This window comes from Suricata suricatta, chromosome 1, assembly GCF_006229205.1.
Source record: "Suricata suricatta isolate VVHF042 chromosome 1, meerkat_22Aug2017_6uvM2_HiC, whole genome shotgun sequence".
NCBI lineage: Eukaryota > Metazoa > Chordata > Mammalia > Carnivora > Herpestidae > Suricata > Suricata suricatta.
This window is the reverse complement of record NC_043700.1, coordinates 81,098,215-81,120,588: the sequence shown is the minus strand read 5'-3', so window position 1 is coordinate 81,120,588 and position 22,374 is coordinate 81,098,215. Positions and strand designations below refer to the sequence as shown.

The 22,374-nt window shown below is 41.7% G+C and overlaps 1 protein-coding gene and 1 long non-coding RNA gene across 3 annotated transcripts in view; both read right to left on the bottom strand.

Moving 5' to 3' along the window:
* The window catches only part of LOC115292827, a 29,872-nt gene extending 29,008 nt beyond the window's left edge, over window positions 1-864 (bottom strand). Inside the window, exon 1 of the long non-coding RNA XR_003909161.1 lies at window positions 675-864. This is a non-coding gene — a long non-coding RNA (uncharacterized LOC115292827). The remainder of the gene's footprint in view (window positions 1-674) is intronic.
* Window positions 1-22,374, bottom strand: part of MAML3 (mastermind like transcriptional coactivator 3) — a 404,763-nt gene that overhangs the window by 379,204 nt on the left and 3,185 nt on the right. The window lies entirely within an intron of this gene.

Genomic DNA, 22,374 nt, shown 5'->3' with positions numbered 1-22,374 from the left:
GAAAGGTCAAAAGAACCTTCTTTGTCATCAAATTCAGCCGTGCTCTTGCCAAATAGAGTTACTTCACTGAGTTACAGAGTCACTGTCCCTGCCTCACAGACAGCATCACCAGCACGTCAAGCCTAAGTGATGACACTGACAGCTCCTCTCCTCCCAGTGGCCACCTTCCTTGTGCCCTTTCTTTTGCCCCCTACCTGTCCATATTCTCCTCTGGTTTGCTCCAACTTCTCCCCGCCCCCCACTTTGATTATGAAGGGTGCTTTAAAACAAAGAAGAGGCAAGATCTCTTCTTCATAAAAATAGAGAACTCTTCACCTCAGGGAGTGCAGAAGCCAAAAACATTTCCAGGTTCTGGGGTGCCTGGATGGCTCGAGTCAGCTGAGCATCGAACTTCAGCTCAGGTGATCTGCTGTCAGTACAGAGCCCACCTCATTTCCTCTGCCCCCCTCTCTCCCTCTGCCCCTTTCCTGTCTGCATTGTTTCTCTCAAAAAAAAAAAAGCCAAAAGAAACATTCAGAGGCTCAAGGAGTCAGATGAGCTAGATAAATTCATGGATGAGAGAACTCTGTGGTCCACATAAAGGGAAGTATGGAACTTGGAGAGGAAACCTCGTACCAAAGGACAGCCACACTCGGCAATCAAATTGAAACCATAGAAATGTAGTGAACACCTACCATGCACAAAGCACTATTCCAGGCTCAGACAACAACAGGGAACAAGAGACAAAATCCCTGTCTTTACAGAGCGTCCAGCTCTGACCGCTGGCTGGTAACTGTTAGGGAAGGCTGTTCATGTCAGGCAATCTGATCTATAGAGCAGATGCTTCCCCCCTAACCATGAGGACCTGGAACTCTGGGGAAGCCTTCTGTGTGGTGTCATAATAGGGTGCACATATGTGGGCTCTCACCATGCACATGTCCAAAGGCAGCCGCACTGGTTCTTGAGATTTGTGCCCAAAGCCTTAAAAAGATTTTGACTTTGGAAAACTGGGAGAGGAAAAAATTGACAGTAGTAGACAGTACATTTTGAGAAGGATCATAGCTATCATGCCACAGGTAGGAGCCAGGCAAGTCAAAGGTGGCCTTCCAAAACCCAGAAGTGTCACCCTGTCCTTAAGGGCAGGGCAAAGTGGGATCGTGCTAGTCAGGTGAAAAAGTGGCAAAAAGCAGCATCTGGGTGCAGACTTTTAACATGACTCTTCAACATGCTCCACCAATGAGGGCAAACAGCCTTCCAAAGTCCTAAATCCATCAGTCTCCTCCCAGAACCAACACTGTGAAGCAATTAGACACAGTAGTTAGTCACACATACTCTGGAGCAATACTGTCTGGGTTTGAATCCCTGTCCTACCATTCATTAACCTTGGCACAGAATCAAACTCTCTGGGACTCAGTAGCCTCATCTTTTAAATGGAAACAATAATTAGAACTGCTCCTTAGGATGGTTGTGGAAATTGAAAGAGCTGATCACGTAAAACATTTAAAGCAGTGTCTGGTACTCAGGAAATGTGAGCTGTTACTATTACTACTTTTTATATCAGTAGGATCATGGGAGCCCCACTGCGGGCCATGGCAAATTCTGGAAACTACAGAGATGTCACAGAAATGAAAAACTTAGAAGCATATGCTGTCCCATTCTGAGGTAAAACCAAAATTCAACCAAATCTCTAAACACATACACCCCAACTCTGACACATGCCTTCTTTCTCTGCCTCAGAAAACTACTTTTCATCAAATTCAGTTAAAACTGATTTTGACTGCAGTATACATTTTTCAAAAGGTGAAGGCAAAAGAAAGAGTAGATTTTTTCTTCTTCACAATTTCCCCTGGCCCTGGAAAGACAGGCTGAGTCTCTGTAGGACAGCTGAAGCAAAAAGAAAGAAAGATGAGAACAGGAGGAGCTTTCAGGCTGAGGGCCAATCAGCACGGCAACTAAAAGTGCCAAAGCCTGAGTGCTCACTTACAACGAAACCACCCTAACATGTATTACTGTTTTAATGAATCTGCAGTGGTGGAAACAACATCAATAAGAAGCCCAAGCAGGCGTTAGCTAAAGCACAGACACAAGGGAGAGATGAAAAAAGTTAACTTAGAAAAAACCTTTTGTCTGCAAACATAAAGCCAAGCAGGCAAGTTGTTTTTGGACTTCGTTTGGCTTGGTTTGGTTTGGCACGGGACAAGAGAGGTATCAGTGCATCACAGCAATGGAATCACCTGTGTAGTCCCCAGGCCAAAAGCGAATATTAAATACACAGAAGTTCAGTTCACTAACCCTTCAAGTTGATTGGAGTGACTTGTATCTTTCACCTTGGAGTCCTGAAAGAACATAAAGTTGTTAGCAAAACAATCTGAAGTTGACTTAATTCTGAGGCCTTCTTCTGTCTTTCCATATGCTTGTCAAAACTACTCAGAAAGAACCAGAGAGAAATATCCTTGCCCAAAGGGGGTGGACGCAGGAGACCAGAAAAAAATGGCTACATATACAAGAATACGCCAGATAGTGTACTATACCTGAAAAGTTTTTTGTTATTTACCCTGCTTTAATGAGATGATCCAAACATTCTAACTTATGAAATTCTCTATTTAGAAAATGTGTCAGTAAACCTACTAGAAAGCTCAACATCTTTAGAGCTGAAGAAATAATATCTATATTTACAAACTATGTTCATATCATTTTCACATAGATTATGAGTCCTATAAACTGGCTTGTTGCTCATCCTCACAATTTTATCTAACCAAACGCGTATTTCTAAAAAAAACCTCAACTAAACATGGTACAGTATTACGTTGAGGTAGTCTATGAGTAAGAAATTGAGAGTCTAGAGGCTCCTGAATGGCTCAGTTGGTTAAGCATCTGACTTCAGCTCAAGTCATCTCATGGTTCATGAGTATGAGCCCCGCCTCAGGCTCTGTGCTGACAACTCTCTCTCTCTCTCTCTCTCTCAAAAATAAATAAAAATTTACAAAAAAAAAAAAAGAAAAGAAAAGAAATTGAGACCCTGAAAAATAGTCCTGCAGGTCGCCTACACATACCTACTACAAAGGCCTATACATTGAAGCTTGTATGATTTTTTAAAATTAATTAAAATCCATGGAATATTGTTTGGCCTTATTGAAGAAAAGGCTTTACTTACAAATCATTAAGAAAAGGTATAAAAAACAAATGCCTTGGTTTCACTATTGGATAGCAGATGGAGAAGTGCCAACTGAAAGACAAAAGTGGCTCCAACCAACCAGAAAAAAGGGTCGGCTTTTCTAGTTACATTTAAGATTCTAGCCCTGATATTCGGGACTAATGCCACAATTAATAAGGACATGATGAAAGAGTCAGCCAACATTACAGTTCACGTATATGCAAAAAAACACTTTTTGAGTTCCTCTTATATGTCAATTCCAATCTCTGCTTCACTCACCATGCAGCACTGGCCACTTACTCAGAAGCAAGGCAACTCCAGCACCACATCACACAGGGGTGCTGGAGAGCCTGGTGAGGGAGGGAGAGGCCCAGAGCTCTAAACAGAAATTATTGGCAGAGTCAGGAAACATCCCTTCACGTGTTGCCGACTTGCCTAACTTTATAGACCTTATTTCCAAGCAGGGTACATGCACATACACATTAAATTTATATACTATGATCTCCTAGACAAAACCCTGCAATCATATCTGTGAAGGTCAAGCCTTCTTTCATTTTCTGGTGTGCTGGGGGCCTCTAGGTAGCCAGAAAGAGGGAGGCAGATATTCCTGGGACTGAAGGTAGTACCAGCATGGCTACGCAAAGTTACTAAAATTTCACATTTCATAAATGTGTTTCCTTCCTACTGTAAAGTATGCCTACAAATCAGTTGAATCCAACATGAGTTTTGTGGTCCTAAGAGATTAAATGACTTGCTTAAGGTCACATAGTTTGTGGTGGCAAAACCTGAACTCAACTTGTCCTCATTTCCTGGCTTCCAATATAATGTCCTTTTAATTTTAACCCAACTGCATCCCGGTCATGGGGATGAGAACCAGAGATAGAAATGACTATGGAAGCATTTGTTATATTTTATAATCAGAATTTCTGTCTGTGAAACACAGATTATGTAGCCTTCCAGGGAAGGTTACTGCCTTGATGGTGATGTAGCCTGGGAAACCTACAGAACAGGCCAGGAGAAAAACAAGGCAAACCTCCAAAGCAGCAGGTCTCCACTAAAGCCAAAGGCTCGAGTATTCACTTGTGCACAGCACCTGGAGAGCACAAGGTAGAGCCTTCACCAGAGGAAGGATGGAACAACCTCAGTGAGGGATTAGAGGCAGGAGATCCCTCAGGGAGTGGCCTCACTTCTGTCACAAAACCACAGGCAGCTTCTGCTTAAGAAGGATTCGGTGTGAAGCAGAAGGCTCCTCAAAGTTTGTGCAGAACCATGTAGATGCCTCAATAGGTAACAAGATAGGAAGGAAGGTCAGAATGAAATTTCCACAAGCCATCTCCAAAAGAAGTGGGGAAATCTTCCCTGTCACTATTTAAAAATCAATAGCAGGTAAGGAAGAATCCACATCCAAATGCCTCCCAGCAGTCCGTGCCCTTATTTACTTGGCTTGTTCTCTTCTTCTTCCTTCTAGCTCTCCTCTCCATGGCCTGCCTCACCCACTTCCACTAGCGGTGACCATGGGGCCAAAGCATCCCCAGTCAGCCTACTGCCCCAACACTGGGCCGGAGTCTGTGAAGCAGTGAAGGGCAAGGTTCTTTGAATCATCCGTCTCTGGCTTCCTGTCAGAATGAGACATTTTGGGTGTTCCCCACCCTACTAAATTCACAAATGTTCTCTCCAATTTTCACATATGCCATCAAGGATGCTGTCATTTCCATTTCTTAGTAAGAAAGGGACATCCTTCTAAAGGCACAGTGGTCATGGGTCTGTGGAGCAACTGAGACCACACGTTTGTTTACCATAAGGAGATGCCAACGCGGGGCCTGTACCAATATAACCATCACCACTCTTATTGGGCCTGTCCGCAGCCCTGCAGCTTGCACCTGACCTCTTAATGGCACGCATGCTTCGCTAATAACAAGCTGAGGAATAGAGAAGGGGAGGAGAGGCATACACTCTATGAATGCATGTACTCCCTTGCCCTTCTCTCCTCAAAGAATAGAGTTAATCAACCACAAGGCTGAGGAAAAACTGAAAAAAGAGAAGTTCCTATTAATGTATTGACATTTGCCACAAGGCTTGGCCCATCTCAACAAGTCACTTTACTTTCACATATATCTGGTTCCTCGCAGGACAAAAAAAGGAAAAACAAAGACAACTTCCAGATAACTATGCTTCTCACAGCTGTGCAGTCAAGAGGGGGAAAAACACCTTTTATAACTTCCTCTGGCACTTGCTGAAAACTCTGGACTTTGGGGAGGCTATTAGAAAAAGGTTAAATATGAGACTAGATAATGATATACCAAGGGACTCGTGTCAGGGTTGTTTGAACACCACTCAGAAGCAATTGCTGTTGAGACTTGGCGACCACTTTAAAGAGCTCTGGAAGAAGGCAAAGTCTGCAAGTAAATGCTCTGTGGTGCCCCTGGGAGGAGCAGGCAAAAGACTCCTGATTTTGCACAAGCATCTGTGAAAACACTTATTCTCCATTCCTTAATTCAAAGATTGCTAGGTACCCACATCTGGTAATTATTTCCTGTACGGGGCATGTTTCCCTGTATTGGTCTTCATTTGATTTTATTTTTACAAAGATATCCCCTCACGTACACAATAATACCCCCCTCCTTTTTTTCATTGTAAGCTATAGGGGCCTCTGGTCTATCTACATCTTTAGACTTCCATATTTCCTTTACTCTCCACAAATCTGTCAGTCAATTATTTAAGATGATTGTATCAACACGCGTTTTAGTTCAAACGTCTTATTTGGGCAACATAAGAATTAGTATGTAACCCTTTCCTGCCCCTAAAACGTGAAGTCGCCCCGTAAAACTTTTGTGGTGCTACCCAAAGCACTTTGAGCTGTCAATTACAGGGTTATGAACAACCAGCTACTGAAGCCACCTGACTGGCTCCTTGTCCCTTGGTGCTTTATAATGATAACTAGATGGTATATAATTACACGGTCCCCAGAAGATACTTATAATTGAATCACAGGGCATTTTGTGAATGTTTGGGACAGCGATTAGAGGACCACAAAGTGATAGTATTTCTAACTCTCCCCAGCTAGAATGTAAATGAAGCACCCTAAAATTCAATTATAAGAGTCCTTTAGGTATTAAATAATTATAATACAAATCACATTAGGGGGCAAGTTTTTTTTAATTGAACCGTCCCCATAACCCCTGAAGATCACATTTCCTAACAGGCTGCACAACAACACAGCTGGATTTTCAGATTTATAGTTCTTCCTCCAGCTGAAAAAGCTGTATCAAAGGTAGAACATATGCAATAGCCTGTTGGTACTTTTGCTCTGCCCCCTACCTGTTTGCTGACCTACTAAGTGAGCTGGGTCTCACTGTAGCTCCACTCACCCCATAAATGTGCTGAATTATTAGAACATCTAATATTATTGTGCAAAAATAAAATAGCTATATAGTAATTTAATAGAAATGGGCTACTTCATCTATGCAAACATTCACCTATTCCCAACACCCAGAAATGTTTTGTTTCTCCCTCTCATTTGTCCCCTTTCTCCAGCTCTCTCCTAGCTCTCCTTCCTATTCTCAACCGTCCCCTTCTGCCCGCCCTCTGTACCTGCTTTCCCTCAGGGCAGGTGGTGACAGGTGTAGTAGAGCCTCCAGGAGTGACTGTAGTTGGTCCCTAGTGCTCAGGGCAAGGATATAGACACGTCAAAAGTAGATCTTTTTCAGTCATTGTCTTTTTGCTTCCATTTCTTAAAGGGAGGGAAGGTAATTACTACTCCCCTAACACAGGAAACTTGAGAAAGTAAAATCAGAAATCTTCTCCCCGGAATGCTTTGCATAAACAGACTGTCAAGGGAAGGTTGAAAGGATGGTCACACTGGGAAGTTGCTCCAGAGAGTAAAACAGAAAACAGGACCCTACTCATGCCTCTGGATGCTCTGAATCATATCCAGGGCACAGGCAGAAACTCTCCCAAACTCTCTGGATGCTACAGCTAGCACATGTGCATGTACAGGGGATTTGTAACAGATCTATTTTCCTCTATTTAAAAAACATTTTTTTTCAAGGCCAGTGATCAAAAATGTAAAACCAAGACCTGAAAAAATATCAGTCCCCCAAGCAGAGCCCCAGTGTTAAAATACAATCTCTGATTAGTGATTAGTAGAACACCACAGAAATAAATATACATATACATACATATGTATATTTTCCAGTAGATTTGGCCTTGTAATGACATTTGTTCATGAGAAAAAGAAATTCACTCATCCCAACACCAGAACACTACCTAAGTGTGTCCTGCAAAAAAAAAAAAAAAAGTCCCATAGAGACCAAGAATATAGTGGCATTTGGTACTCTTCAATCAGAGTATCAACACCATCGGTTTCCTCCTTTTAGCTCCTGAAATAAAAATATTCTCATGCACGGAGCACAATAGCACAGGCTACAGCCCTTCCTCATGGAGTGTGATTCTCTCTGAGACTCGCCTTCTGCTATGTTTGCAGGAACCACTCTCCCAGGACTGTGAGGCCCTTCTGGATCTTTCCTTATACCTCAGAGTCAAGAGCGAAGGGACCAGATTGGATGACCATGACTACATAGAGGTTGAAGTCATAAAGGACCCGGGATGATGGCGCCACTTTGGCCAATGTGGAGCACATTATCAGGGCAGCCAAAGAGACCCCTCCAGAGGAAAGTGGAGTTAATTAGTCTTTTTATGCACACACACATGCCAGCTTCACACATTTAAAAAATAGACCCATGCTAAGCAAAGGGCCTATTTTAGCACTGTCTTGTAAAAACTAGATAGACGGATACTCTCTCTCCTTTCTAGCAGTAACACTGGCCCTAGCACACTTGCTGGCTTTCGCCATGCTAGCCTGAAGAACGACGAGGGAATGTGCAAAGTGCATCAGAAAGCACTAAACAAAACACAACAATTTTCACCCTCACACAAAGAACTGAGTACTGGTGAATTAACGTACCTAATAATTAATTGGCATTCCTGTAGAAAATGTTCCTTTTGTAATGTAGCCACTGGGCTGCTATGGAAAAAGATCCCAATTTATACTTGCTGAACAAATGATTTGATTAGTGACCAAAGTAAGGAGGCGTGAATGCTCTCCAAGCAAGAGCTTTTCCGCATGGCCTGAGTCAGCCACCGTACAGCAAGGCCTGGCATGGTGCCAAGAGCCCTCCTGCCAATGAGACTAGAAGTTTCTGAAGAGCTACCACAGACCCATTGCTGGGAGAGTCCCCCGAACAAAAGGCGGCCACCGAGTTCAACAACTGGCTCGCAATGGCACCATATGCGCCACAATATTGTCCTGCTGCAACATTGGGGCCTATCTTCAGTGTTCCCGGGTGCCGCACAGCTGTCAGCCCCTGAGCTGTTTTATCATTATTTTCACTGTTTTATTACTTTTCTGGGAATTCAAATCAGTGTAACCGTGCTTGATGCACCGGGTGAAAAATGGTGTCTCCCTCCCCCTCCTCCTTCAACCTAATGAATTGCCTTTTTTCATATCAAAGAGTAATGAGCACCAAAGCACATAATATTTATTCATGGAACAAAAGACATAGGATGGAGGGGGTGGGGGAAGCAGGAGATGCTCCTGAGTGTGGAGAGCAGAAACACTGGACATTTTAAAGGAGCTCCTCACTCCGATTCCAAGGGACACTGGGTTCAGTGTGCAGGGAAATCCAAACCTTTCAGTTCCCCCCTATTCTATCCCTTGGAGCAAGACCCTCATCAACGTTTAGAGACCCTGCTGCTGAAAGGTGACAGAAACCAAACCTAACTCATACCACAGACTCAACAGTGAACTGTCTAAACCTTCTTTTCATCAGCGGACTTCCCCTAAAAAGCCTCTTCTCTCTCATGAGCATTAAGCCAGAATACCTAAGGGACACCTGGGTGGCTCAGTCAGTTGGTTAAGCGTTTGACTCTTGACTTTGGCTTAGGTCATGATCTCGCAGTTCGTGAGTTTGAGTCCCCCATGGGGCTCTGTGCTGGTGGTACAGAGCCTGCTTGAGATTCTCTCTCTCTCTCTCTCTCTCTCTCTCTCTCTCTCTCTCTCCCTTCCCTAATTGTGTTCTCTCAAAAATAAATAAATAAACTTTAAAAAAAAGTCAGTATATCTAAGAACACTTGAGATAGATCCTTTTATCCCCTATATCATTATGGCCTCCACTGTGGATGAGGGCATGATCTGGCTCAAGGAAGAAGTACCACAGAAATAATGGCGATACTGAAGCCTTCCTTACCTCAGATGACTGAATTCTATACTCCTCCCTTCCTGCAATAATCAATCTCTCATATTCTGTCTTTAAGTCCTCTTTTGAATCCAGAAAATAGATAATAATGTACAATAGTGGAAATAACCCAACCCATGGTTAATCTTTTCCTTATAGACACTGAGACAATTTAATTGTCCCCTTTACAAAGGATCCCCAAATTGGGAGGGGCAGGATGGACTACTAAGTCAAGTTAATGCTAAATGAGCCATGTTTCTTGAAGGCTTCCCTGAATGCATGAGCCACCAAAGTGAAAGGAAAACTATTCTTTAAGGTAGGACAGCTATTAAACAAAGGTTCCTCAAAAACAACCCACTCTCACGCTGAGAGAGCAAAGGTAATGGGCACGCGAATCACATGAAATTTTAACACCAATGTCTGAGTTGCTGTTTCTTTCTCCCATTTTATTACTCAGTATCTTGAATTTCTCCATTTAAAAATTCAATTTTGAGAATCAAGAAAAAAAAGATTTGTTTAAACTGAAAAAGTTAAAATCTAAAATCTAAAAAATAATCCACTTCTTCCTATAACCTGCGCCACCCAAATGGTTGTGAATTTTAACACTGCAGAATTTCTCATCTGGATAATTTCCCTTAAACCCAGTAACGGAATCCTTTTCTGAAGTAACCCTCTTGCTTCTTCCTCTTATAGTCTCATTTTTGTAAGTCTGTCAAAGCTAATTATCTCTCTTCTCAAATTTATGGCTCTTCAGTGTATCATAACCACATATATTACGAAAAGTTGAAGAAAACAAGTGAAGTGTGCATTATAGTGTGAAGGAAAAAGACAGACATAAATACTTTTTCAAAGTATCTACTCTTTGTTAATAAAATAAGGAGAAGGGGCATAAGAAAGAGTGGGTGGTGGGGCGCCTGGGTGGCTCCGCTGGTGAAGTGTAAGTCTGACTCTTGATTTCAGCTCAGGTCATGATCTTACAGTTCCTCGGCTCAAGCCCTGCTTCAGGCTCTGTACTGACAGTGCAGAGAGGGCTTAGATTCTCTCTCTCCAGCTCTCTGCCCCTCCCCTGCTCATGCACATGCCTCTGTGTGGGTGTGTGTGTGTGAGTGTGTGTGTGTATGTGTGTGTTTGCGTGTATACACACATGGGCGTATGTGCTCTCTCTCAAAATAAACTTAAAAACAAAAAAGAATAGATGGATATACCAAAGCCAGCCAAGCCCCTTTCCTCTCCCATATATGGTTGTCCCCTCCCCATGAGCCAATACCAGAAACCCTTACACCATCACTTTAGGATAAAGAGGGAAGCAAAATTCTCAGGTTTGCAATCCTTTGACATTCCCAACCACAGATAAATATGAAGCCTACCAAACCACTACCACAGACAACCGGTGCCTCAGTGAAGGGAACAAAGACACAAGACGGATTCTCACAAGCACACACTATCATTAAGTGCCTTTACTTGAAACTATTTCTGAGTATTCCAATTTCAATCTGAGACTAAAAATTTAAAGTTAATATAAGGCTCCTGAAGGAGTCATATCAATCCTTTCCATCTAAGAACAGGATCAAACACTAAAAAAGAAACCACCCATTTGAATTTCAGTGGCCTAAGAGCCAGAAAGCCCCATCCTCAAAAGTATCAGTTTATCATACTCTGTCACCCTCAATGTTACTATTATACTTTCTTAGTTTATTGTGAGCTCTAGACATATTCCACTCTAACACATACAACCCGCCAAAAATATTTTTTAGTATGATTATTTACTGTTATGACAAACAAGTTTCTTCACATAGTCCTTGAACAGGTTCTGAGAACCAAGCAGCATGAAATCCAAATCTAAAATCATTGTTTCCATACTTTACTGAAGAAAATGAACGTGTTTTTTAAAAAAAATCCAATAGCAGCTGCAAACCATTTAGGAATTCCTGGTTACACTGCAAAATACTCTTTCAACCATTTAGCCACAGCTTCTAAACTGAGAAAGTTGCTTCTTTATATAAACCACCTCTGTTTACCAAACATCAGAGAGCCTCAGGGTTAAGGGCCAAGGCAGGATGTGTGTGGAGAGGGAATGTTGCAATTCTCAAGGTGCCGATCTGCACACTCTACTGTGAGGAAATACCTTAAGTGATTAAAGATAAACACCACCTGCATGCTTTGCAAGGGACCCATTGCTATAGCCACATACTCTTCTCTGGGATGGAAGCAGGGAGAACGGATGGACTGAAATACCACAGCGGATTAGAACTGGGACAATAGGAGGTCAGGACAGAAGATGGGAACAGGCAATGGGAATGTATGTTTTACCACCCCCGGGAACTCTGGCATCATTATCGCTTACACATTCTGAAGCTAAAACCCAAGAAGAAACTATTATAAGAGTTTTCACTCTTTTCCTTTACTTAGCATCCAGAAAATTTTGTAGTGCGCTGGCATGTCAAATTTCTTTGCATTAATGTTAACACTGACCCCTGACACTCCTATTTATGAATTTACTGAACTCCACAGTTATTGAACTCTCTTTAAAAGAAACAAAACTCAAAAGGTATTTTGCAAGGTATGTTTTCAAAAATTCTATAATTAGGTAAGACTTGACTATAGTCATTTATTTCCTATTACAAATCACTTCTGGATTCTTTCAACAGGAAATAAGAAAATGCTTTCCAAAGGAATTAGAAATTAGAAGTTTATGACAACAAAGCTGTGATCTCAACAGCCTTTGGAAAACAGTTTTTATCTAATAGTATCATCAGATAGCTATGAAATAACCAATGCTGAAAACATATAACCACTTACCTGTCTACAATCAATACAGAGGTAAATGTTACACTTCGCGAAAAGTGCCAGGTAGTCCTTCACCTTGTGCACAGGTGAAAGTCATCCCTGAAAGAAAAGACTCCAGTGCGAGAAATGAAAGAAACAGACCTAGGAATAGTCCGAAGTAAACACACACACAAAAGTGAGATGACATTCCTCAGAGGGACAGGAGACTAGCAAAAACTAGACTGTCCACAGGAAAAGTCAAAGGTTGAAACATCTTCTATGTCCAGAGCAGCAACAGTAAGGAACTCTGAAGTTTACCACATTGGATGGCCTGGTTAGAAGATTAGAAGCAAGATCCTTCTTTTACATACAGAACCAACTCTTACGATTTAAAATGTGGAAACAGAAGCTATCTAGCTGTCTTTAGACTGAAGCCCTCCTTCCCTAAAGTCTGTACTAAGCACATGGCTGCATTAACTTAGCTGGCCACAGGTTTTGTGGGGGTTTCTTCCCTAAGATGCTACGTGGCTCAGCCAAAGGGCAGAAATGGGCTGCTGCTAATCACCATATCATAACTTGAAACAGAAGGCCTAGTTTATCAGAATCACTTGGCAAAGAACTACCTATAAAAGTTTAGGCCCCTGGGGCGCCTTGGTGGCTCAGTCCATTGAGAGTCTGACTTCGGCTCAGGTCATGATCTCACGGTTCGTGGGTTTGAGCCCCGCATTGGGCTCTGTGCTGACAGCTCAGAGCCTGGAGCCTGTCTTCAGATTCTGTGTCTCCCTCTCTTTCTGACCCTCCCCTGCTCATGCTGTCTCTCTTTCCCTCAAAAAAAAAAAAAAAAGTTTAGGCCCCCAATCACTTACATTCCTACCGTTGGTTGATTTCTGTGGTTCAAATAATTGCCACCAACATCTTAGACAAGCTTCCAGGTCCTACTGCCACTATGACAAAGGTGAAGCATAATGTGATAAAAAAGATGGGGAAAGGAAGGATACACAGGCCGGAGGTATGTGAGGCCAGGAGGACAGCAAAGTGGGGAATCCTCATTATCAAACAGCAGGGCCAGGCAAGGACCAGCACCACAGGAGAGACCACGTACCTTAGTTTTGGCTCCTGTTCAAGCTGACCCTACAACCTAAAGGAAAGTCTAGTAGGTGAGGGCCAGTCCTTGGCAGAGCACCGTTATTTCAAAAATCCAGCTGCTCACACAACCTTTTCAAGAACAAACGCGTCAGGCAGGTAAAGGCAGAATAACGTACCAAGAGCATGGATCCTGGGGCCAAACTGCTCCAGCTATGGAAAAACTCAGACTATGAGTATTCGCATCTCCGTGTAGGGTGACTGTTATGCCAGAGATGAATCAAAATGACCAAGAACTCCAATGAAGGGCAGTCTTCAGACCATTTCAGCACACATATATAATGAAAACTGATAGGACTTCTCACTGTCTAAACAAATGCTATAAGGTGACTGTCAAGGCAAGTCCATTTTGATGCATTTTCTACAGTTGGCCAGGTCAGTGGGTTGTTATTACCATGTTACACAGATGACTGGATTAGTCAGGGTAATTTAACCTGGAGGAAGTGGCAACTCACAGACCTGCAATGTTTACGACCACTCAAACCTGCACCCGCCGCCACCCCAGGTACTATACCACCAGCCAAAATACATTTTACAAATAAAGCTACGCAGGCTTGTGAAAAGCAAAGCTCAGGAACGGTAGAGAATGACAAACCTGTTCAAGAAGGTGAATTTCCTACTTTCACAGCATGAACAGGTACTGGTTAACTAGACTCCCACTAACTTCCTTTCAGGACCAGATGAAAAAGAAAGCTATTCATTCCTTTAAGACTTGTTGCCAGATACACAACCTTTAAAAACTAAAAGTGTTCACCCTAGATGGAAAAGACCAAACCAGTTACCGGAGTTGACACTTTTTTTCAAGCTGTAAATTTAAGGACACACAATTATCATTTGCTCTAAAATGGGTTATAATAAGATTCAGGTACTATATTAAACCATATTAGATTAAGAGATTTTTTTGGTCAACCTTTTCTGTTTATACATATTACATATATAGAAAGAAATCCAAATCTGTACTACAGAAATGCTCACATATGTATAAGGAATATATGAATAAGGATGTTCACTGCAGTAATGTTTAATTGGCATAAAATGGGAAACTACAAGAGTATCTATCAATAAGGGATCATTTAATAAATTATGGAACATTTATATTATGGAATGTTACATAACAGTTCAAAAGAATGACTTGAGGATCTATATGTAATGACGTGGGGCAGACCTCCAAAATATATTATGTGGAAAAAGTGAATCTCAGAACCATATGTATGATTCCATTTATGAAGAAAAAAAGCTAACATGTGATGGTGTACAATATATAGTATATATATAAGTGAACAAAAGAAGGTCTGGAGAGAGAGGGAGATTACAAACCATGGTAACTTCTGAGCAGGGGGAAATTAAGTCACTTTTTAATCTACTTACTTTCATTTAGCAATTTATTCCACAAATATTTCAAGTTCCTCCTATGTACCAGTAGGTCCTTTTCTGGTCATGAAAATATGAAGACGAATAAAGAGATAAAATGCCTGTCCTCACTAACTGGTATTTTATCTCCATATTTTTAAAAGGTTTATCATTTTAAAAAGATGTCATAACCCCCTCTCAACAATTAGACAACTGAACAACTTTTGCTGGAACATTTTCACTCAAGACAGCCCATTTCATCTTTGAACAATTTTAATTTCACATAATTGGGATTTTTTACTATATTAAACCAAATCTGGCTCCTAATAACCGCCAACCATGGATCTTAACTTTATCCCCTGGAGGCCATAAAGAGAACATCTCGTCCTTTCCTCACCTGACGGCGCTTCAAATATCTTAAGAAAGCAATCATACCCTCTAAATCAGACCAAACACCTCCGGGTCTTCCAACTGCTCTTCATATGACACGGTTTCAAGTCCTTACACCTTCCTGTCTGCTTCTTTCTAAATGTTCTCCTCTTTATCTAATTTCCTCTAAAAGCCTGATGTCAAGCCGTGATCATGGTGCTACAAGTGTCACCTCGTCAAAAAAAGAAAGACAATCATCTGCCTCCTTTATAACAACCTTAATCTTCTTCTCCGCCACACCAACTAATCCTCTACCTGCACAAAGTGATTTTACTTGAAAAATAATGAAACAAATATCATTATAGAAAACAACACAAGAAAGCCGCAGCTACACAAAGCATTTAGCACCCTGGGATTTTCCTAAATGTTAGTTTATTAACGACTTCCATTAACATGATCTCATAAAACCACAAGACCGTTTCATATAGCTAACCTGAACCATGAAACTATGCTCTCTGAGAGCAAGGATGCTCCTTTCACCAGGGTATCCCAGTGCCTAGAAATAGTGCGCAATATGCAGCAAGCAGTTGCTCAATTCCTAATCAATCAAAGTTGGCTTATGCATGAGTGAAACAAGCCTCCAACCACTCAACTAGGTCTGCCCTTGGGCAGGGGCAAACAACTGAGAGATAGGCAAGGAATTCATAAAAATAGGCCTAGCCTTTGTGCTGAAAAGTCTTTGGGACTCTTACATACGTATTAATTCATTGGGGTTTTAACTCCATGAGGTAAAAACAAATGACTACTGTTCACTCCCTGACACGCAAAGAGACAGAGGCAGACACTCATGAAGTGAAAAGTCATGAAGTCAGAAGGTCGCATGGTCAGAGATGACGGGCAGCACAGTGGTCCTTTAACTCCTTCCAAAGGACCCTCTGCCGCACCTCCTCCTTTCTACACTCCTTAAGTAATAAGAGTGTTTTTGAAAAGCTATGGGTAAAGCCACACTATGTACTTTCAACTTCCTAGGGGAGCTCCTTATTTAAATCGGGGTTTCTCAACAGCAATAACACTGATATTTTGGACCAGGTGCTGTGGGTACACTGTAGGGTGTTCAGCTTTATCCCTGGCTCCTACTTACTGGACAGCACTAGCATCCGCTCCAGTTGGGACAACCAAAAATGTCACTCAACATTGCCAAATGTTCCTAGAGAGTGGGAGGGAGCAAAATCTCCACTAACTTAAAACCACTGACTTAAAGGAATCCTAGAGTAGTAAGTCCATCCAGTGGCAGTAGTAATAATCTAAGAAAGTACAAAAATATTCTAGGAATGCGACTTTTCCCATGAACAAACCATATTGCCATTAGCTCTTAAAAACATATGTATTTGAGTTTCCCTACGGTCTAAAGGTTCAGAATAGACTACTAAAAGCATACTTTACCTTTGTGAACTCCCAAATGAGCAAAACCAATCATCTCTCTTATTTCTTCCCCTTGCCATCCATTCCAGGTGATGCCTCCAAAATCTTCATCCCTTTTTGCCTCTCCTACCTCAACACTACTTCCTTAAAGCCCTTTCCTGGGTACCAGTCTCTTTACATTCAGTCTCAATCACTGAGCCTCTTCCAGCATCTAGCAAACAATCAAACAAAGAAAAATAACCAACCACTGTGAGTAAAGGGCACTGGCAGAGCTTGTCTTTTAGAGTCTTGCAATCCTGAGTCACAGTTACGACCTAGGTCATATCCGCACAAACAGACCCTCAGCACTTTAGCCCTTTCCTTTGAAGGGGAAGAAGCCTCTGTCCAGACATGAGTGTCAAAAGATATCGTGAGAGGGGAAAAGATATACACTAATGGGTGCTAATAACGTCTTCACATGCACAAGTAAACACTTATATACTGGAAGGCTGTACGGTCCACAACACGACACGACACAACTAGGTTCTATGCAACAGGATGGAGATATAAGGAACTAGAAAGGAAATTCTGGAAGTTGTTAGTCAAACAAATTAAATATCTCACTTCAGTTTTCTACAGTGGTCAAGTCATTGCTGAAGAGAACGAATGTTGGTCATTCTTATTTTAGAAGACTCTACTTTGGCTTAAAGGTCACTCCAACCAATGGGAGGTACAATATAATTAAAAAGAAGTGTCTAAATTATTCCTAAGGAATCGCTTTCCTTTTGTCAGAGGAAGTACTGCAAGTCTTTTGAGATTTTTATGAAATTCCCCCAAGAATAGTGCACAGCTTGCCTTGAAAAACCTGAGCCCTGGTAGTAATTTCCTTCTCTCCGCGTGTGTGTCTGTGGCCCTGAGGGAATGCTATGCTCCTTCCCCAAATGGAGCTGCTTATCCACAACTCAAAAGCTCCTCAACTGTTTAACAGATGGAACAGCCAGGTAGGCTTAGGGGAGGAAAACAACGCGTGCTCCTCCTCTGATCCATTAAATGAAATTCTATGATCTTCAGGTATTTATTATACAGCAGGCTCTCAACTCCATTGCCTGAGTAATTTTAGCCAACCTTACTTCTTTAGTTCTTTAAGCTTTCTTACAATAAGAGTTTTCTGGCTTTTTTCTTTTCTTAAGTTAGGAGAATTAATCAGTTCTCAGTGATAGCTGGTTTTCCAGGAGTTACAATTCCAACTCACACAGACATATATTGAATTTTTGGAATGGGTCTGTCCAAAAAGCATGCTATACTTTTAATGAAAATTTAATTTGGGGGATCCTAGAACTTTGGAGCAGTTATCTGGAAATCAGCTTTGTGAAAAAAAAAAAAACAGAAACCAATGTCAAGTTAGTTTCAACAACAGAAAAGTAAAGCATACTATTTTACTTTTTAAAGCATTATGAGAAGGTTACATAACTCGGCCTGAAGCTGTTGAGAAGTCACTGGTAACAAGCCTGATGCTGAGTAAAATACAAGCAAACCAGTTATCCCCTTAAACCTAGCTAGAATACTGAAAAACCTACAAAACATATGCCCAGTCTTGGAGGCAAGAGGTTGGTTTACCATTTTAACTTCTATGAAGAACTAGGGACTGTGTAGCAATACTGGTGAACAAACTAATTCAAATTTTTAAATTCAGCCTCTTCTCCATTATTTGTGCTAGTGTACAGTAAATAGTATACCAAATCAAATCCATTAATTAACCAAAATAACTGGCATCTTCCCCAGCAGTTTCATTAGTTATGAATAGGAAGCACCAAAGTTAAATTTCTCTTCTTACTGCTTCTTCCCACTCTTTGGTAAAGGTGCTAAAGGTTGGTGAAAAGACCAAAAGGTTGGCAGCAGGAGGAGAAGAAAAAACAAAGCAAGCAGTTACAGGGTCTGAAAACTACATAAACAGCCTGTGAATAACAGAGTAAAAAGAATGCAAAGCTATTTGGGAGAGCTAAAAGGTAGATATTATAAAAATTGTAGGGCAGGGTTTTAAATATATTCCTGATTTCACAGTTATCTATGAGTAATGTGAAAAAGATGACAGAATTTAGCCATCCTAAGCTCAAGAACACAGTACAGGACTGTTCATTAATAAATACAGAGCACCAATCACAACTAAAATTCCACAAATGGCATTAAATAACACAGAAGCACTTCAAATGTATCTAAGGATTACTATGTGATGTGCAAAGTGGTTTATTATACTGGATTCCTTGTATGGCAGTAGCACTGAGAAGAGAAACAGGAGAGAGTCGACTACCCCCCCCCCCCCCCCCCCCCCCCCCCCCCCCCCCCCCCGCATTCTAATCTCAACCAAGGGAAGAGCTCTGCCAGGAGACCTCTTTAAAAACAATTGGCTATTGGTCTCATGGAGATATTTAGAAAATAACTCTTTATAACCCTTTTTTAATGTTTAAAATTCTCCTCTTTCTACTTACAGAAATGTCAGTAAACCAGGTACCTGCACTGTTTATTTTCCTCCTATCAGGTAACACAAACCTACAAAGAGTCTAAAGTTTGCTCTTATAATTCGAATAAGTCAGGATAGAAAGTATCAAATATACTACCTCATTGAAACCCCAGTTTTCTCTGGGAAGAAACTCAACCCCAAAAGCAGTTAGTAAATTATGATTAATGATTAACTAAACATGCTTCTACTTTCCTGATCTCTGGCTGCCCAGTGCTAAATAAAATGCACCACAACCAAAGAACAGAAATAACATAATTAAATATATATTGTAGCTTTAAAAAAAAATACTTCTTGAGAATTAAAAGACAACATTTGTGAAGCACAGAGAAAGGAAATTCCAGGAAATTTTTCACAAACTTAAGGCACACCCTGTATGGGCTATGGAAGGCTTTTGTTGTTGTTATTTTATTTTATTTTTTAATGTTTTATTTATTTTGAAAGAGAGAGAGACATCGTGAGCAGGGGAGGCTCAGAGAAAAAGGGAGACACAGAATCAGAAGACCAGCTCCAGGCTCTGAACTAACTGTCAGCACAGAGGGGCTTGAACCCACGAACCATGAGATCATGACCTGAGTAGGACACTCAACAAACTGAGCCACCCAGGCACCCCTATGGAAGGCTTTTTAAGAACCCCAATTGTCAGGGCGCCTAGGTGGCTCAGTCAGTTAAGCGATCGGCTCGGGTCATGATCTCATGGTTTGTGGGTTCAAGCCCTACAACGGGCTCTGTGCTGACAGCTCAGAGCCTGGAGCCTGCTTCGGATTCTGGGTCTCCCTCCTTGTTTCTGCCCCTCCCCTGATCACACGGTCTGTCTGTCTGTCTGTCTCTCTCTCTCTCTCTCTCTCTCTCGTTCAAAAAGAAAAAAGAAAAAAGAACCCAATTTCAATCCTATCACCCAGGATGGCAGCAGAAAACGGTAAGTCAATGAAAAGGGTCCTAGGAAAGATTTAGAAATGGTCTGACATTACAAGCTTGCCCAAAAAGCTGGACACAGAGCCAGTACTTTACCTTCAACAGGATAAGCAAAGGGAAACCAGATTCATTTAAGGAGGTTAGCAGTGGACTAATAACACTGACATGACTTGGATCTGTTCCAGGAATGGATGAGAACATTTTGGATATGCTGCAGTTTTCTCCAATACTTAGTGATTAATAAGTCTATTATCAATTGAATTTTATGTGATAAACTCTTCAGAGTGAGAACTGCACAGATTTATGCAGTCTGTAAACTGTGTATATATTAAGCACACTGTGAACGCTGTAATGGTGCTGACAGATTGGAAAGGTCATAAAAACACTGGACTTATCCAGGCCAAGCAAGGCTACCACCATTTTGAAATTCGAAGACTGTACTCTCATGCTTTTCGGGGTACCTAAATGATTATTACACCTTTGTCAAGTCAATCTATCTTTGACTTGAAAATGAATTTGTCAATGGGAATCTACTTTAAAATTTTAACCTGGCTTTCAATTCCATGTACGGAGAATTAACAATGTCTCTTGTTAGCACAAGTAATTAAAACTATTTTAGGAAAAGACACCTTTTCAACTGAGACTCTCCTTAATAGTGAAATCAATAGGTTTCACCAACAACTCTGAGGGGAAAATCCCTTCTATATACAGGTGCAAGTGTGTTGAGGGGGAAGGGAAAGGGTCATCTGACTACATGTCCAGAAACTACCTTCTGCCTGAGGTACTGCAGCTTCAAACCCAAGCCTTTTTGAGCTCTCTGCTCTCTCAACAGGGCTATTAGGGATCCATGCAGAACCCACATTCCATCAGCCTGGAACCACAGATTTCTATTTCCCCTCACCCAGCTTGCTTTTTGTTTGCTTGTTTGTTTTTTTTAATTCATGTCTATGCTTACAAATATATAAGGAAACAAATCAAAAGAGGTAAAGAACTGATTAGACTGACTTAACCCAAACCAGGCAGAAAGAGAACTAATCGATATTTAGTACTTTGGACATATTGGCCCTAAGAAGGTAAACAATAGCAATATAACAGAAAAGAATCCTATTCATCTTTATTTTTATCATCACCATTGTTATTATTTGGCTCCAGTTGATTATTGCTCTTCTTTAGGGTTTTTCAGATAGACAACCCAATCTGAGAACTAAATATAATTGCTCTGTAGCCCACCAGAGCCCAACTATAATCCAGTAGCCAATCAAGAAAATGAAGATCAAGATTTTCCTTGCAACCTCGGCTTTCAAGATTTTATCTTATACATACGCTACTTCGTTAAAGCACCCTGTCATGTCAAAGGCTAATATGAATTTTTAATTTAATTATTTTTAAAGAAAAAATAGCTTATAGAAGAGGATAACATTTTCTTTCCTTTTTGTGGTACATAAGATGTACATGCAACTCTTCGCTTAAGATTTAAGGCTGTTTATTTTCATTACTCTCATCACACACACTTCCCACTGATGTCAGTGGGAGACCTACATGTGAAATACAGTTGAAGCCAGAATAGACTCCTGTTCCTTACACGGCCTTGGCGTTTACATCGATCTAATCAATGGGCTAAAGATCGTCAAAAAACTGACAAAGACAATACTGTTTCAAGTCTGTCGTTAACTTGCTAAACTGGGATACACTATGCTAGTCATAGTTCAGGTCTGCCCCATTCAAGTAAGATTGTCTTTGCATTTTCAAAAGTAAGCTCTGGCTTGGGCTTTCTACCTCCTTCCAGGTAACGTCAGAATCTAGGACTTGCTTCCACCTGCGTCTGTGGTACAAGCCAGGCGCGCGCACCCAGAGTCCTCCCTCTACCGCTCTGCAGGCCAGTAGGGCACCCTCCGGAGAACCTAACCCAAACGCGGAAACTTTCTGGCCACTAACTCTATCTATCGTGCTCGCCTGTGATCTAAAGCGACCAGGCACCGAGAAGGACACTGGCTTTTGTTTCAGCGTTGCCCAGCGGGCGAGGTAATGCCACAGCAATCCTCCTTTCGGGCCACAGCAATCCTCCATCCCGAAAGGTCGGGAGAAATTCCCTGGAACGTAGATTTTGGAGCCTCGCGAAAAAGAAGCCGATTTTTACTCAATCCTGCGTGTGGGGTGTACAAACACATGAAAAGAGGGCGTGGAGCAGGCAGGGATGAAACTCTCAGTGCCTTTCAAATTCTACTTCAGTCTCAGGTTCACAAAGTGAGTCTCCCCATCGGTGGAAGTGCGCGAGGGGGGCGGGGAGAAGGAGACCACGCGGACTGGAAGAGAAATAGGTACCAGAAGGGCACAAGAGATACAGTCGAGATGCAGTGCAGCCCCGCCTCCGGGTACAATCAGAAAAGCTACAGTGTGTCAGTGGCTTTCGGCTTCCTGTTTGTAAAGCCAGAACCTCCCACCCCGACTTCGGTGACAGACGTTCTTCCTCAAAACAGAGTCCGCCTCTTCTTCGCGCTCGGGGCTGGATCGGGGGCAGGGGGAGTGTGGGGCGAGCGCCGGCGGGCGGC